Raw genomic sequence first — 16682 nt, 5'->3', positions numbered from 1 at the left:
AACATGGTTCTTTTTCTTGGTTGCCAGGGGTCCTATAAACTTAAGTGAGCTACTGAATGGCCAGAAGCTGAATTTTATTTTATTTTGTTTTTATACCATGTACATTTCTTTTTTTTATTTATTTTTTTAAAAGATTTTATTTATTTATTTGACAGGCAGAGATCACAAGTAGGCAGAGAGAGAGAGAGAGGTGGAAGCAGGCTCCCTGCTGAGCAGAGAGCCCAATGCGGGGCTCGATCCCAGGACCCTGGGATCATGACCTGAGCCAAAGGCAGAGGCTTTAACCCACTGAGCCACCCACGCGCCACTATTTTACTTTTTTAAAAAGATTTTTATTTACTTACTTAACAGAGAGAGAGCACAGGCAGGGGGAGCAGCAGAGAGAGAAGCAGGCTCCCTGCTGAGCAGGGAACCTGACAGTGGGCTTGATCCTGGGACCCTGGGATCATGACCTGAGCTGAAGGAAGACACTTAACTGACTGAGCCACCCAGGCGCCCCTACCATGTACATTTCATAAGGCAATGAGGTGGCTTGAATCTTTCATCACAAATCTCAGCTGGCATTTGCAATTCTCTTACAATACCACATTGACCCAATTAACCCAAAATATTGGCCTAACTGAGATCTATATTCGTGTGTTTAAATTTTTTAAAAAATTTTTTAAAAGACTTATTTATTTATTTATTTGAGAGAGAGCGCATACAAGCAGGAGGGGCAGGCAGAGGGAGAGGGAATCTCAAGCAGACTTTGTGCTGAGCATAGAAGCCCACTCAGGGCTTCATCTCATGACCCTGAGATTGAAACCAAGAGTCTAATGCTTAACCAACTAAGCCACCCAGGTGCCCTTGTTGTGTGTTTATTAATCACACTATAAACTATGGTTACTTTTCATTTGGATATCACTGTTTACCAGTAATTTAAAATGGCAATTTTAAAGTTTTTTTTCCTATTATAAAGATAGTATGTGTTCACTTTAGGAAATGTGAAATCACAGAATAATGAAAAGATATTTTACTCATAGTCCTTCTATCTAAAGACAACGACTGCTAACATTTTAGTCTATTTCCACTTGTTCTTTTTTCCATGTAAAGTGGTGATTTCCTGAAATTACTTTCCAATCCATCCACTTCATTCCCACTTTAATTCACTCAATTGAAAGCAGACCCTTGCAAGATGTTAATTATTCAAAAGTAACTCCGCATGGAGAGATCTGTCAAGACGCCTCAGGGACAGAAAGCCAGAGGTGCCCTCAGTTCCAAAGTGACTGGCATTCACCTAGTGTTCTATGCACTTTTTTAAAGATGAAGAAAAATGCAATGTTTGTGCCAGGAGAAACACTTAAGCAAGGGCACAAATTAAATGAGAAGCCTGCCCCTATCAGCTGGGCCAGATACAGAAAATGCAGAGCAGTGAACTGTTCCAATATGACTTGGGAACTGGCAACAAGACAGTAGCTGTTTACCTTCCACGTTATAGGAGACCTACTGCATTCCTCCACAGATTCAATTTTTGCTCAGTTCTCATTGTCCCAAGCCATTGCCAATGAGGAATTTTATAACACCTATAAGAAAACTAAGATCACACAGTGGAAAACTCCATCTCCAGATCTCTCAGCTACACAGACTGACTCCCTCCCTGGGGATCTTTAAGGTCCGCAGTTCCCTCATCTGCATAAATGACGGGGCTGCTAGATCCCATCCTGGTAATAAGGGCTACTAATATTCCTCTTTTCTTAAAGTAGACTCCATTCCCAGCGTGGAGGCCAACATGGAGTTTGAACTCACAACTCTGAGATCAAGTTCTGAGCTGCAATCAAGAGTTGGACGCTTAACGGAACGTGGCACCCAAGCACCCCAGGGCTACTAATATTCTTATAAAACTGGTAAGGATTTTATAAACTGCAGTAGATAACAAAATGTTCATCCTCTTTCCCAGTTGTAGGAGGTGGAGGGCTAACAAGTAAAAACCAACCATCCTCAAACTGAGGCAGTGAACCGGGTACCAAATAGCTGGAGAATGAAAGGGGAAAGTGTAATTCCTACTCTGTGCCAGGAATTATACTCTAAATACCCTACATTTAATCCTCCTAACAATCCTCTCAGGCAGATATTTTCATTTCTTAGTTTAGAGATGATAAATTTAGGCTTAGAGAAGTTAAGTAACACTTCCATTATCTCCCATCTATATAAGTAATAGAGCAAGAATGTAAAAACCTTTGCTTTCCCCACTATCATAATGTCTGTGCCAGGGCCCATGCACTGGTTGTAGGACCCGGGGCAAACTTCTTCCTCTCTACCAAGGTACCTCCTTGAAGTAAAGGTAGTAGAAGCCTAGACCAATCCTATACCACCATTGACTTGGAAGGCAGACTGAAGGTTTGAGTCAGCATATCAAGAAAAGAACCCTCACTATCTCAGTAGTTGGAGATGGAATGAGGAGGGATAAGAGAATAAAATTCCAGCTATTACTTAGTAACCAGTTTCAGAAACAAGATTCTGATTGTTACTAGAACAGTGTGCCTCGGGGCGCCTGGGTGGCTCAGTCGTTAAATGTCTGCCTTCAGCTCAGATCATGACCCCAGGATCCTGGGATTGAGCCCCTTATCAGGGTCCCTGCTCAGCGGGAAGCCTGACTCTCCCTCTCCACTGCTGCTCCCCCTGCTTGTATTCCCTCTCTAGCTGTTTCTCTCTGTTAAATAAATAAAATCTTTTAAAAATAAATAAATAAAAACCTCAATGTACAGACAATCACCTGGGGATCTTGTTTAGGATCTTAGCTAATCAGTTTGGAATGATGACAATCCAACATGTGACCTCATCAGCTGACAAGAGAACATCTGAGGTGAGGAAGTGAGTATCTGATAGTTTTGATTATCAGCAACAATCCTTAATAGAGATGAGGATGGGGGTCGGGAAAGACTCTATTCATCTAATTTCATCCTGCCTATTCCCAAAAGGATTTTAGTAAGTTAAATAGGATTTTAAAAAGATTCAACAACTCAGACAAACTAGAAGGGAAATATGCTAGAAAAGAGAAAAGTTTAGTAGTTTGCTACAGAAATCCTAGCTGAAAGGTGACAAGTGTGATCACAGGGGAAAAAAAAAAAAAAAGGAAAAGGGAGCTCTGGGATAAAGTTGGTAAAAATAGCATATGGTCAGAAAAGAGTCAGATTTTGCCAAGGTTTTCAGTTAGAAGGATAAAGAATAATGGTGCAATGGGGGAGCTGAGAAGCAATAACAGAGAAACTGATGAAAAACAAAAGCACTGTAGAATCAGAATTAGTATTTGGACCTCTAAGAGACCTGAGAACAGGCAGGAGTGAGTTAATGAGGAATACCCACAGGCACTTACCAAACTACAGATGAGGAGGAGCTGCAGGCACTGGACTCTTCTGAAAGACAACTGAGTGATGGGAAAGAAAGCAGAACCAGGGGGTGTCTGGTGGCTCAGTTGGTTAAGCATCCGACTCTTGGTTTCAGCCCAGATTATGATCTCAGGGTCATGAGATGGAGCCCAGCACTGGGCTCTGCACTCAGTACAGATTCTGCTTGAGATTCTCTCCCTCTCTCCACCCCCAACCCCACTCAAGTACGTAGGCTCCCTTTCTCTCTCTCTCAAATAAAGAAAGAAGGAAAGAAGGAAAGAAAGAGAAAAACAACCAGTAAGACACAAAGGAAAAAAAAAAGCTCAGAGAGGGGCGCCTCGGTTGCTTAGTCGTTAGGCGTCTGCCTTCATCTGGGTCATGATCCTAGGGTCCTGGGATCGAGCCCCACACTGGGCTCCCTGTTCCACAGGAAGCCTACTTCTCCCTCTCCCACCCCCATTGCTGTGTTCCCTCTCTTGCTGTGTCTCTGTCAAATAAATAAAATCTTTTAAAAAAAGCTCAGAGATACAAGTAGAAAAGCAAAAATATGATGTCAAAGAAGTCAAGGGGAGAAGTGAGATTTATATGGAAGAGGAGGAAAATTCTAATGCTGGGAAGGGAAGGTGAAGGATCAGAACTAGAAAGGACCATTATCTTTTTTTTTTTTTTAATATTTTATTTATTTATTTGACAGAGAGAGCAGGGAGAGTGGCAGGCAGAGGGAGAAGGAGAAGGATAAAGAATAATGGTGCAATGGGGGAGCTGAGAAGCAATAACAGAGAAACTGATGAAAAACAAAATCACTGTAGAATCAGAATTAGTATTTGGACCTCTGAGCGGTCCACTGAGCAGGAAGCCCAATGTGGGGCTCAATCCCAGGACCCTGGGATCATGACCTGAGCTGAAGGCAGCCTCTTAAATGACTGAGCCACCCAGGTGCCCCAGGACCATTATCTTTTGACAGCAAAAAATCTAGGAAAAATGAGATTCAGTTCTCCATGCTAAAAACCCCATGATTATGTTTATCACTTACAGAAACTGGTACTTCTGAGCTGAAGTGCAAGCAAAAATGTTCCTAGGATGACCAGGAAAGACACCACTCTTCTCTGATACTCAGAGACAGCACTGAGAAGGCCTTTAAAGATCATCAAGACTACAGACTTAGGCGCCTGGGTGGTTCAGTGGGTTAAAGCCTCTGCCTTTGGCTCAGGTCATGATCTCAAGAGTCCTGGGATCAAGCCCTGCATTGGGCTCTCTGCTCAGCAGGGTGCCTGCTCCCCCACCCCTCTGCCTGCCTTTCTGCCTACTTGTGATCTCTGTCAAATGAACAAACGAAATCTTAAAAAAAAAAAAAAAGACAACAAGCTTAATTTTTGCATTACAACTCAAAAAGAAAACAGAGAAAAGTGTAGGGGCTCTGGCTGAAGTGGTGGTGAGACTGCTAGGGCTTTGCAGAACACAGTTTAAAGTCCAACAATATAGTGCAAACTTTGTTCACTCAGAAAAAATGGATGCCCATGTTCTTCCAGTTTGAGAAAGAGTCAGTAAACACACCAAATGTGGACTCTGGAGCTAGGTGGGCCCCTACTTAGTTGAGTGGCACTGGGCGAAGCATTTTCCCTTTCCAGGTCCCAGCTTCCTCATCAGTTAAGGGAAGAGACTGGGTAGGGTGACCTTTTGGGCTCCTGACAGGACTGAAATTCTGTGACCCAGGAGCTCCCTTTAATGGAGTACTTTACATTATTACCTAGAGTGAGGGCTCCTTTATCCCCCAACTCTTCGGTTCTTACTACAATCCTAAGAGACCTACCCTCCCATTACCAACTTGATGAGGTTCAACAACTAGCTGAAGGTCACTCAGCAAATCAGCAGAAAGCAGCACCCAGCCTGATCCTAGGGGCATTGAGGCTCTAAGGCTTTTATCTCACCCCGCACTGTGTCCATTTTGTCAAAGAAAACTCACCAAGATCTGCAGTGCTTAAAAAACATTGCTTTGTTACTTGAAAAAGACAATAAGGGACTACACATAGTATTGGCTAAACTACATGCTGTCATGATTTGTAGCTTGCCCCATGACCCATAGTAACTTGTCTGGCCTTCATTAGGCTTTGCCAGGATGTACTGACACCAGGCCACTAGTTTGTATTCTAAGGGAAGAGTCAATCACTTTGGGTTCTGGAAAGACTACAGACAGGCAACCAAAACAGAATGAAGGCAACAAACAAAGGAGGCTTACTGAGGAGAATGAGCTGGAAGGGGGTCAGCTGGTGCTGAAGAAGTTACAGCTGAAAAGCTGCAGGAAGTGAGAAGGTAGCCAGCCAGTGGTGCTTCTATAGCAAGCTGACTCACATTCCCTCTTTTTACATATAAACCACTGTCTGAATGGGTAATTATTATAGCACCTCACAATTACAAAGCACCTTTACATCTAATATCTTGTTGGATTATTAGGATCGCACTGTGAAATAAAACCCTGGCACACTAGAATCATCTCTATGACATAGATGAGGGCTCTAGGGCTGAAAGAGGTAAAATGGACTGAGCAACACAATACAACTAATACATGCAACAGCTAGAACGGAATCCCAACTGTCTTCGGATTCCAAATGCTCCCTCTATGCCCTGTACCCTCTGTGTCACACTGCCTCCCAGGTTATTACTGATGAAAAGACTTGGAGGGTGAAAAGGAGAGAAATTTAGCTGACTGCCTCACTGCATCCACCCTAGCTGAAGACCTTTGATCTCTGGCCCTAAATTACACTGAGCAGTTAGGATCAGGCCACAGGTGTAGGATCAAACCCTATGTAGTTAACAAGAAAGCGCAGGTTTGGGGCTGAATTCACCTTCAACCATTAAAGTCCACTGAGTAAGGGAGATTAAGTCTATAAACAAATCACTACAGTTCAAAGCAGTATAAACAAAAGCCTGTGGATTGGACAAATTCTCAACCTCAGCACCACTGACATTTTGGGCCAGATAATTCTTTGTTACGGGGGCTGTCCTGCACACTGTAGACTGTTTAGCAGCACTTCTGGCCTCTACCCACTAGATGCCAGTAACACCCTCCTCAAACCACTGTGACAACCAAAAATGTCTCCAGATATTGCCAAATGTCCTCTGGGGGGCAAAAGTGCCCCAACTTGAGAACCACTGCTCTAAAGGTTATGGAGCTTTAGGGCAAAAGGTCAGTTAATGCAGGTTGTGGGTGCTGAGAAAAAGTTTCATGGAGGAGGTAAAATTTGAACTGGACCTTGAAGAAAGGATTAAATTCGTATAGACGAGGATGAGAGAAAAAAAAATTTTCAGAAAGTGAGAACTTAAAAGAAGATGAGAAAGCACAGGTCTGCTAGAAAATATCCCAGTTTGGGAAGAACAGTAGTTTCCTATTATGAGCAGGAGATAAAGTTAAAAATGCCCATTGGAGTCAGGTCATAGACAGCTATCCATCAACTAACAGTTGTCAGATAAACACACATAATGAGAGAGCCGAAAATACAAGATATCCACAGATGTTTTAATAGCATGTAAGTCAAACCAATAGTATTTCCATGTGTCCCATATCCCCAAGAGGAATAGTGCTTGAGTATCATGTCCTACATTGCATCTAATGTTCACTGCATTTAGAGCTAAATGAAGTTTGGAACCAATGTAAACCAATGTAGAGGAGAAATGGGCAAAGACTGAGGTGATCCCAAAGGAAGTTAACAACGATGGGCCTTAAATGGATATGTTTTGTATAGCTGAATGGGAGGAAAGGACATTCTATGTGAGCACATCAAGTTGGGAAAGAAAGAAATGTGAACAACATCCAGGAGACAAGAACCATGTGGCTGGAAAGAAGACAAGCTGGTCAGAACACATGAATTAGACTTTACTGTGTGGACAGTAAAGGTTCCTGAAGAACAGAATGACACAGTTGTTTAAAACGTGGTCATCTTGTCCAGTTGTTCTCTTAGCTACACATCAGAAAGACCAGGAACCTTTGAAGAACATCAATACCCAGGCTCCAACCCTAAAGATACAATTTAATTGGGTGAGGGTAATCCCCAAGTATTGTTTTTAAAGTTCCATGGCGGGGGGCTCAGTCAGTTAAGCATCTGACTCTTGGTTTTGGATCAAGTCATGATCTCGCGTTTGTGGGATCCGGCCCTGTGTTGGGCTTCATCCACCCTGAGTGTGGAGTCTGCTTCAGATTCTCTCTTCCTCTGCTTCTCTCCCTGCTTGTGTGCACGCTCTCTCACTCTTTCTCTCTAATAATTAAATAAAATCTTAAAAAAAAAAAAAAAAAAGTTCTGTGGGTGATTCTGTATGCAGCCAGGGTTAAGAATCACTAGTCTACAGTCAAGCCTTCATCCCCAGATGAGAAAAGAGGCTTAGAAATTTAAGTGATTTGCCTAAATCCACATGACCAACTGGGTGTGAGGCTGGGAGTGGCACCTGGATTTCTATTCCAGGCTCTAAAAGATATCGCAGAGGACTGGGCTAAATTCAATACTCAATAAGAAGCACAATTATCTGATGACTTGGCTCTTAAGTTTTGCCAGGGTTAAAGCATAAATTAATCTAAGCATAAAACTACTGACTTAAGCACCCCCCTAAGTGTCTAGAGTAATGGATGTTGGTTTCATTGCTGTCTCCTGAGGGCCCTTAGGATAGGAAAGGGTCTCAGGAGACTCTCCAGAAAGCCAGAAAAACAAGCCAAGCCACCCAGCTCCATGGGAGAACAATGACTTTTTAAAACACAGCTCACTAACCTTTTTACTACATAGAGTCTGGGTTACTCTCCACCAGAAGAAATACCCTCAGAGGTGCTATCACATAAGCAAAAGTTGGGGGGAAAGGGAGTGATCAAAGGCAGCCGCTAAAGCATGCTAATAGACCTTCATTCTAACAGAAACACCCCTGCTGGTCCTTAGCCCCCGGAAGGGCCATCTGTATACCTTGCATTTTTGGAAAGGAAAACAGCAGCACCCCCTACAACAGGCCCACCTTCCTGTTGTGTGTCACTCCTAAATTCTGGCATGATAGCAGGTGATAAACAGGAGGTTTGCTGAGACTGCCAAGCTGGGAATCTGAGCCTGAGCTGTATAATCATCCTATTCATTCCAGGGTACTGGTACAGATAACTACTAGAACAAAGCAACACCCATCTAGGGGCCTTCTTCTAATCCCAGACACCCACCAACCAGCTGAAGCTCTAACACAGTGGTCAGACTAAAGTAAATCTAGAAGCAGAAGCACCTCCCTCTGTCTTCCACTCTTGAAAGATGGAACTCAGGACACCAGGAAAACTACTGCTGGCAAGGCTCTAGTACATGCTCTTGGGATGGGATCTGGATTCCCATCAGCTCTAAGACAGAATCCCTGAAAACAATTTGTTCTTTAAGACAGCCTGAGTGGAAATAAAGGACAAACAAGAGCTATAAGATGTGGTAACTCAATACTCATACTAACCTAATACACTGAACCAGACACCATGATAAATACTTCATCCATTCACTGTTTCATTTTATTTCCCAACCCATTTATAAGATAGGTACTATAATCTCTGCTCACTTTACAGATGAAGATAATGAGGTTTGAAGTTTTGTAATATGCTGAAGGCCATGTAGCTAGAATTTGAACCTGGAAGAAAGATTTGAACTTGAACATCCCATATCTAGAGGTTGGGCAGACCTCTATAACCAACTTTTCCCACTCGATGCCAGCTAATCATTAATTCTCCTTATTTTTTTAGGTTTGGATACCAGAGTTTACTAGGATCTTAATGACAAAAGAAGCACCATACAATGTTTAGGTATTATGATTATGATCATTATTACTTTAATAGGAGAACACTGCAACCTGCCTGTATCTGAAAAACAATCTATCCTATCCGATCTAATCACCCAGAGTTATATTTTAATTAACACTCTGTTAAAACTATGTCCCAACACAAAGACTCAAAAGAAGTGATATCTACAAAAGTTTAAAAATGGCAGGAGGGGCCCTGTCTCCAGAGTTTTCTCAACTGCAGAAATAAAGAGACAATAAGCCTGATTCCCCTCTTCTTCTCTGCCAAGTATTACTGTTTCACATAAAATGGCTTCTGAGCTAAAACCTCATAATTTACAAAAGTATTCAACTTTTATCCATAAGTTGAAGGTACAGGCTTAAAAATGTGCAAGCACTGTAAGGATAAAACTATCATTTTTAATAAACAACTATGTCTGTTTTGAAAAACCAAATATTTCTAGGAAGATTACCATATGACAATTACCAATTAAATGAAAAGCTGACAAGACTTCTAACCTTAAGATATCAGTATAAATAGGAAGCAACTCATACAGTTTCATACAGCTCCATACAATTTTCCTTACCCTGATTTATCGCATTAATGAGAGTTTAGGCTATCAAACTCATAGATCCTACAACACAATAACTATGGCCCCCAGGCCTGAAACAGCATTATCATTAAAAAGATACTGCAAAACCTGTAACAACAAAAAATAAAATAAGGGGTAATAAAATGGAGTGTAAAGAATGGCTGTATCAGAAATTTATACTTGATAAACTGAAAACTCAAACTAGACTGTGGACATTCTTAAGTGGTGAGGGGCTATAGTCAAAAAATGTAGCCAAAACCTGGGAGAAGCCACCCCTTTACTTGGGAAATGATTTTTCATTTTCTATATTAAATCTCTGAGGAAGATAAAAAGTACAAGCGTCAAACAAAAAGCTGGGGATTACATTACATTACAACACCTACTCCATATCATATGTTCTTTATCAATTTTAATAGCACAGCTTGTTTGGTAATGTAATTAGTGTTTATGCAGAAGTCACCTCAGAATGCAGTGAGCCATATTTCCCCCGAAGTACAACCCATTCAGCCATCAGCAACGGATATTCATTTAGGACTGATAATATGTCAAACTCTATGAGGCGTTATGGAAAACACGACAGAATTATACCATCCCTTCACTGAAGAAATAAGATGAAGATACAATACCACCCATTTTTGCATTGCATTTTAGACAGTCTCCATATGTCTTAGTTAATTTCACATTAATAAAAGAACAATTGGGGATGCCTGGGTGGCTCAGTTGGTTAAGCCGCTGCCTTCGGCTCAGGTCATGATCCTGGGGTCCTGGGATCGAGTCCCGCATCGGGCTCCTTGCTCGGCATGGAGCCTGCTTCCTCCTCTCTCTCTGCCTGCCTCTCTGCCTGCTTGTGTGTACTCTCTCTCTCTCCACAAATAAATAAAATCTTAAAAAAAAAAAAAGAACAATTGATGGCAAAACTGTAGATAAATATTATAAATACAACAAAATTAGCATTGTGATTAAAAATAAAAATTTTAATTTACCAAAGAAAGCCCTGAAATCTGGTAAATACCCTCAATCTAGCTTAAGTTTCTGTGTGCTATTAGCACCCTCCTAAAAAGGGAGGGGGAAGGCGCCTGGGTGGCTCAGTGTGTTAAAGCCTTTGCCTTCGGCTCAGGACATGATCCCAGGGTCCTGGGTCCGCATAGGGCTCTCTGCTTCCTCTTCCTGCTTCCTCCTCTCTCTCTGCCTGCCTCTCTTCTCTGCCTACTTGTGATCTCTGTCTGTCAAATAAATAAATAAAATCTTAAAAAAAAAAAAAAGGAGGGGGGGGCCTGACTTAAAAAGCTCTTTGAGAATAGACAACTTGACACCCAGTTCTGCAATAAACCCAATCAAAATGTTACCAATATTTGGATTTGGAAGTCCTTGACACAGCTTTTCCTTTTATCATCCCTGTTCAGTCTTGTCATTTTTTTTCTTCCAAAATCTCCATTTGCCCTTTCTTTTTCTTTCTCTCTTCACTTCCTGCCTGCATTTGCTCATTTACTCATCATTTACCAAATGCCTATCATCTGGCATGCATAAAACTAGACCCTGTCCTTGCAAAGCTCACATGACACTTTGTAGAATTGTTATCTGCCTATCTCCATGACCGGACTGCAAGCTTTAGCAAAGGGTTTGTACTTCCAGAACCTAGTAGCATCTGGCATACAGTCTAAAAATGTTTATTGTATGACACTAGATTACTTCAGCAAGCTCTTTTTAAATCCATAAATATTTATATCTTCAAAAGGACTCTTTTCTTCCCTTTTTAAAATACAAAAGAAGTATGCAAAATGCATACACAATGCAAAAGTATCTGAAAGGTATAGAATACAAGTGAATTCTCCAACCCCCTAAATCTTACTTCCGTAAGTGACTACTATTACAGTTTGGAATGTATCTTTCCAGAGCTCTTCTATCCTGGTATAGAACACACACTATTACACTTTTTTGGAATAAATTATTTGACAGTTTCTGACTCTACCTTCTCAACTTTCAAATCCAGTTGAAGTTTTCAGTGTTGTCCCTGGATTAAAAGCATCATCATCTGAGAATTTGTTAAAAATACAAATTCCCAGGGCACCTGGGTGGCTTAGTGGGTTAAAGCCTCTGCCTTCAGCTCGGGTCATGGTCCCAGGGTCCTGGGATCAAGCCCCACATCGGGCTCCCCGCTCGGCGGGGAGCCTGCTTCCTCCTCTCTCTCTCTGCCTGCCTCTCTGCCTATTTGTGATTTCTGTGTGTCAAATAAATAAATAAAATCTTAAAAAAAAAAAAGAGTAAGATAAAAGCTAAAAACTAAATGCTCTTTAAAAAAAAATACAAATTTCCAGGCCCCACTCTGGACCTACTAAATTAGAAACTATGGAAGTGGAGCCCCCCCACAATATGGTTTTATTTTTTTTTTTATTTTAATAAACATATAATGTATTTTTATCCCCAGGGGTTATGGTTTTATTTTTTAATTGCTTAGTAAGCACTATGCCCAATGTGGCTTGAACTCATGACCCAGAGATGAAGAGATGTATGCTCTACCGACTGAGCCAGTCACACACCCCCTGACTCTTTAGGTGATTCTAATGCACACTAAGAGTTGAGAACCACTATTTTTTTTTTTTTAAGATTTTATTTATTTATTTGACAGAGATCACAAGCAGGCAGAGAGGCAGGCAGGGGTGGGAAGCAGGCTCTCTGCTGAGCAGAGAGCCCTATGCGGGGCTCAATCCCAGGACCCCGAGATCATGACCTGAGCCGAAAGCAGAGACTTAACCCACGGAGCCCCCCAGGCGCCCCTGAGAACCACTTCTAATCCAGTCCAGTCACCCTAGTCAACCCAGGGTTTTTTGTTTCTGTTTTTACTATTTTCTTATACACAGTTTCACCACCCTACTTCAAAATGCTTTCCTTGTCCTTTTTCATTCTTCCCTACCAATCTGTCAAAGCCCAGAAAGTCCTAACTCCCTCCCATAGTGCTCTCACTACCACAGCTCATGCTGACCCCTCTTGCCTCTCCCCGACCCCTGTGACATACCTAGTTCCTCTACCATACAACTTAACAATTATAGTTACAATTAACAGTTCTTCACTATTCTCCAACAAAACCCCTTAAAGACATGAATCATATTTTTGTTATCTCTTCCTCACCCCCATTCTAAACATATAAATGGAATTTTAATAGAATCGCTGGTTAACATAAAGATGAATTCACTGATTAATGGATAAAAAGTCTAGAATTTCAAGTTGTAATCCTCAGTTCTGTGACCCTGGACAAGTTTACTTCTCAGGATGGGGTCCATGAAGGCAAAAAAAGATGGACTCAATGACTTGATGCTTCCTTTCAACTTCAACTGTGTATGATTTTATGAAACATCCCATTATACTGTCATATTGCTTGCTTATAATGTTATTATACCAATTTTTTAGACTCGACTTGAGTTACAGCTAAATACGGTGTGTTTCCCAGTTAGCTAGTAAGGTCTTTTACCAAGAATCATATTTTATTCAACTGTAAATCTTATACCATGCCTTATATACAATAACAGCTTAATGTATTTGCAGGAATTTACTTGGAAAAACTCTTTAAAAAGCTTCATTTAGGTAGAAAACCTATACACAGGTCTGCTGCCTCCCAAAAAGCCCTCTGAATACTTAACATTGTAAATAATATGAATTGTTTTAAGGAAAAAATTCCGATCACCCTGATAGCAGCAGGGGTAGCCAGCCACTTAAGGCAAAAGAACGTAAAAATTCTCACATGTATCTAGGGATAGACTAAAACGCCATAAGCCTCAGGCTACCTTACTGCAACATGCAAATAAAAACTACCCTGTACACTTAAGTGGCATATACCAACTCCACTGCTAGGGATAAATAGGCTTCTTGATACAAAACCCTTATGTGCAAATTTACAGAAACAGGGTGCAATGGAGATCTCTCAGTAACGGGTCAGATTCAACCAGAAGTTGAATCTAAAGGAAAGGATAGCAAAGAGAATTTGAAGGGCAAGAAGGAGGAACAGAAGGGCAGCAGGAAAACATCACTCTGAGTAATGAAAAGGAGCAGTGGAAATTCACAGAGTCTTTACCAACGGCCTACTATGAACCAAGCACTTGGGGCTGCAAAGATGATTCCTGACCTCAAAGGGCTAATAGTCCTGAGGCTAAGACTAAAGCCTCTACCCTACTGTGTCTGTGTGTTTAATTGGGAAAATCAAGCAAGGAAGGCTTCACAGAAAAGGTGGTGACTTAATGGAGCTTTGAAGTATGTAGGAAGATTTACTAAGGGAGAAAAAAAAAAACTTGAGCTAGTTATTTTGGGGAAGAAACATTCTCATATTTTTACATCTGTTCCTTTGGGGCTTTAAATCATGGAGGCTTCTTATATTCACCACCACTCTGTCAATGCCTTCTTTCTCTTGTTACTTTATCTTAAATACTGAGATGTTCAAGCCAAGTGTTGGAACAGAGCCAAAAAGCCCCAGAATGAGGTGAGTGCTCACCAAATTTGCTCTGTCACCTCCAGATCCAGCCAGCCCAGCTAGCCCAGTCCTGTTCTCCTGGCAGCCAGAAAAGGAAGACTAATTATATCCTCTGGGGGACCAGATTGGGGGTAAAATTTGGATGCAGGCAGACAAGGCTTATCCCTGTTCTGCCAGTGAGGTACCAGGGGAGAGCTCCCCTGCCTCCTCAGCCATGAGGTTCTCGTCTGTCTACCTGTGACACGGAGGCCAGCTTCCATGGGGGGGGGGGTGCAGGAGGGGGAGCTGCATGAAAAAGGGGGACACACTGGATTGGGAATTGCTGAGGTATAAAGTGAGATAATCATCATAAAGTGTTTAATATCCCTGGCACACAGCAAGCGTTGGACGAAGGTGAGCTCTTCAACATACTACTATTATTATCTCAGTAACACCTCAATTGTACTTCGACAAGATATTGTTTTCACAGCCTACTTTTATGACGTTGAAGAAGCAACTCCAAAGATGCAAGTGTATTTCAAAAACAACTCCAGAGACGCAAGTGTATTTCAAAATTTTTTAAAGGTACAAGACCAAATTCCAACTGTAATGGCCTGAGAGCCGAGACCCTGACTTCAAGAGCTAGCCCTTGCCCCTATCAGGTGTGTGACCTTGGGCATGGCACTTCACCTCTGTGCCTCAGTTTCCTCATTTGTAAAGTGGGGTTAGGAAGCCCCTCCCTCGTACGGTCATCATGGGGTCCAGCCCGAGGACATTCCCGCTGCACCGGCGTCGTACGCGTGCGAGGCGAGCTCCCGGCCCACCTTTCAAGCCCCCCTGGCTTTGGGACGGGCGGGGTAGATGAACGCCCAACCCGAGGCCCACCGACCTCTACCGCCTGCACGGCAGGGGCGGGAAAGGCGGGCGCGCTTGAGGGGGGTCCCTGAGACCGAGGGGGCCGGGCGCCCGGAGGCTCGACCCCTGCCGCCCGTACGCTGTCATCGGTAGCTTCGTCGCGAGGCCACGAAGCCCGGGCGCGGTTAAAGGCTGAGGGAGGCCGGGCTGACCCAGGTCCCGCCAGCGGGGAGAGCGGAGGGCGCCGGGGTACCCGGAGGAAGCTGGCAGCGCGAGCCACGGGCCCCCGCGCGCCGCGGAGATGAGGCGCGGAAGGAGAAAGCACGGGGAGCGACGCCCCCGCAGGCAGCGCCGCGCGTCTCCAGCGGGCCGGGCTCAGGCGCTCACTCACCTGAAGCGCAGGCAACCGCCAGCAGTGCAGCAGCGGCAGCAGCAGCGGCAGCGACGGCGGCTGTGAGAGGGGCGGGGAAGGCTCTGCGGCCGCGCAGGCGCGCTGAGGATGCCGGGGCCGCGCAGGCGAGTTGTGCCTACCCCCTCAAGAACTACCGAGAAGATGGTGGTTGAACTGGGAAGGACCGGCGACGCCATCTTGGGTGTAGTTTTTCATGTTGCGGAGTCTCCCGGGAGAACCTGAAACTAAAGCTGCTGGGAGGGCGGGGCGTTGAGTGCAGCCTCTGGCCCGCCTCCTCCCCTTCCGCCAAATCACATCCCTAATGAAGCTCTTACGAACCTTGCAAGGAAAGGAAGTCATCTTCCTTTAACGTGGACCCAGAGATGTACCTGAAAGCATATAGCGTAGCACAGTGCTTGGCTTGTGGAAGACGCTTACCAAATTTTGGGGGAATGAGCACAGTTAATTGAAGAATTAGAATCCAAGATTCAGGGCTCCTAATTCCCGGTCCTCCATTCTGTCACCTCTGTTACAACTGCCAGCCACACCATCTCCTTTCTTTGGGTGCCACAAGAGAAATGGAGTTTTGGTGTGTTTTTGTTTTAAGAATGATTACACACATTAAGCTTAATGACCCAAAGATATAACACCAAAATATACCGGACATAATTCCCTCCCTGAAAGAGCTTTTTGGTAAATCTCATTGACTAAAAATCAATAGTCATAGTCTCAACTAAATTAAGACAAATATTAGGAATGTTACCAAACATGTCGAGGACAGTGACTGTCTATAATAATGTTACTCGTCAAGCACAATTCCTGAAAGAAACTTGGGAAGAGGGGAAACTAAGTTAATTGAGCAGGCTTTTTTTTTTTTTTTTAAAGATTTTATTTGACAGAGAGAGATCACAAGTAGGCAGAGAGGCAGGCAGAGAGAGAGAAAGGGAAGCAGGCTCCCCGCTGAGCAGAGAGCCCCATGTGGGGCTCGATTCCAGGACCCTGAGATCATGACCTGAGCCGAAGGCAGAGGCTTTAACCCACTGAGCCACCCAGGCACCCCAGACTTTTTAAATATGATTTGTTTATCTGCTAACATTTACTGAGTGTCAAATTGGTTCTACTCTCTGTCCTTGATTAGATTATTAAGCCTCCGCGTGCTTGAGTTCTTCATCTACAAAGACAATAAAATACAAGCTACCTAAGTTGTGGTCTGTATGCATGTAAAATCCTTAGAGCTTATAAATGTTACTATTTTAATATGCTCTATC

The 16682-nt window shown here is 43.1% G+C and overlaps 1 protein-coding gene across 3 annotated transcripts in view; it reads right to left on the bottom strand.

Moving 5' to 3' along the window:
- Positions 1-15488, bottom strand: part of NDRG3 (NDRG family member 3) — a 75225-nt gene extending 59737 nt beyond the window's left edge. For all 3 annotated transcript variants that reach the window (XM_080813064.1, XM_080813068.1, XM_080813065.1), the window contains exon 1: positions 15415-15488. The gene's annotated coding sequence lies outside the window, so the exon portion shown is untranslated. The remainder of the gene's footprint in view (positions 1-15414) is intronic.
- Positions 15489-16682: the final 1194 nt, after the last annotated feature.

This window comes from Martes martes (assembly GCF_963455335.1).
Source record: "Martes martes genome assembly, chromosome: 9".
Lineage (NCBI taxonomy): Eukaryota > Metazoa > Chordata > Mammalia > Carnivora > Mustelidae > Martes > Martes martes.
The sequence above is the reverse complement of the archived record's forward strand: the minus strand, read 5'-3'. Positions and strand labels throughout refer to the sequence as shown.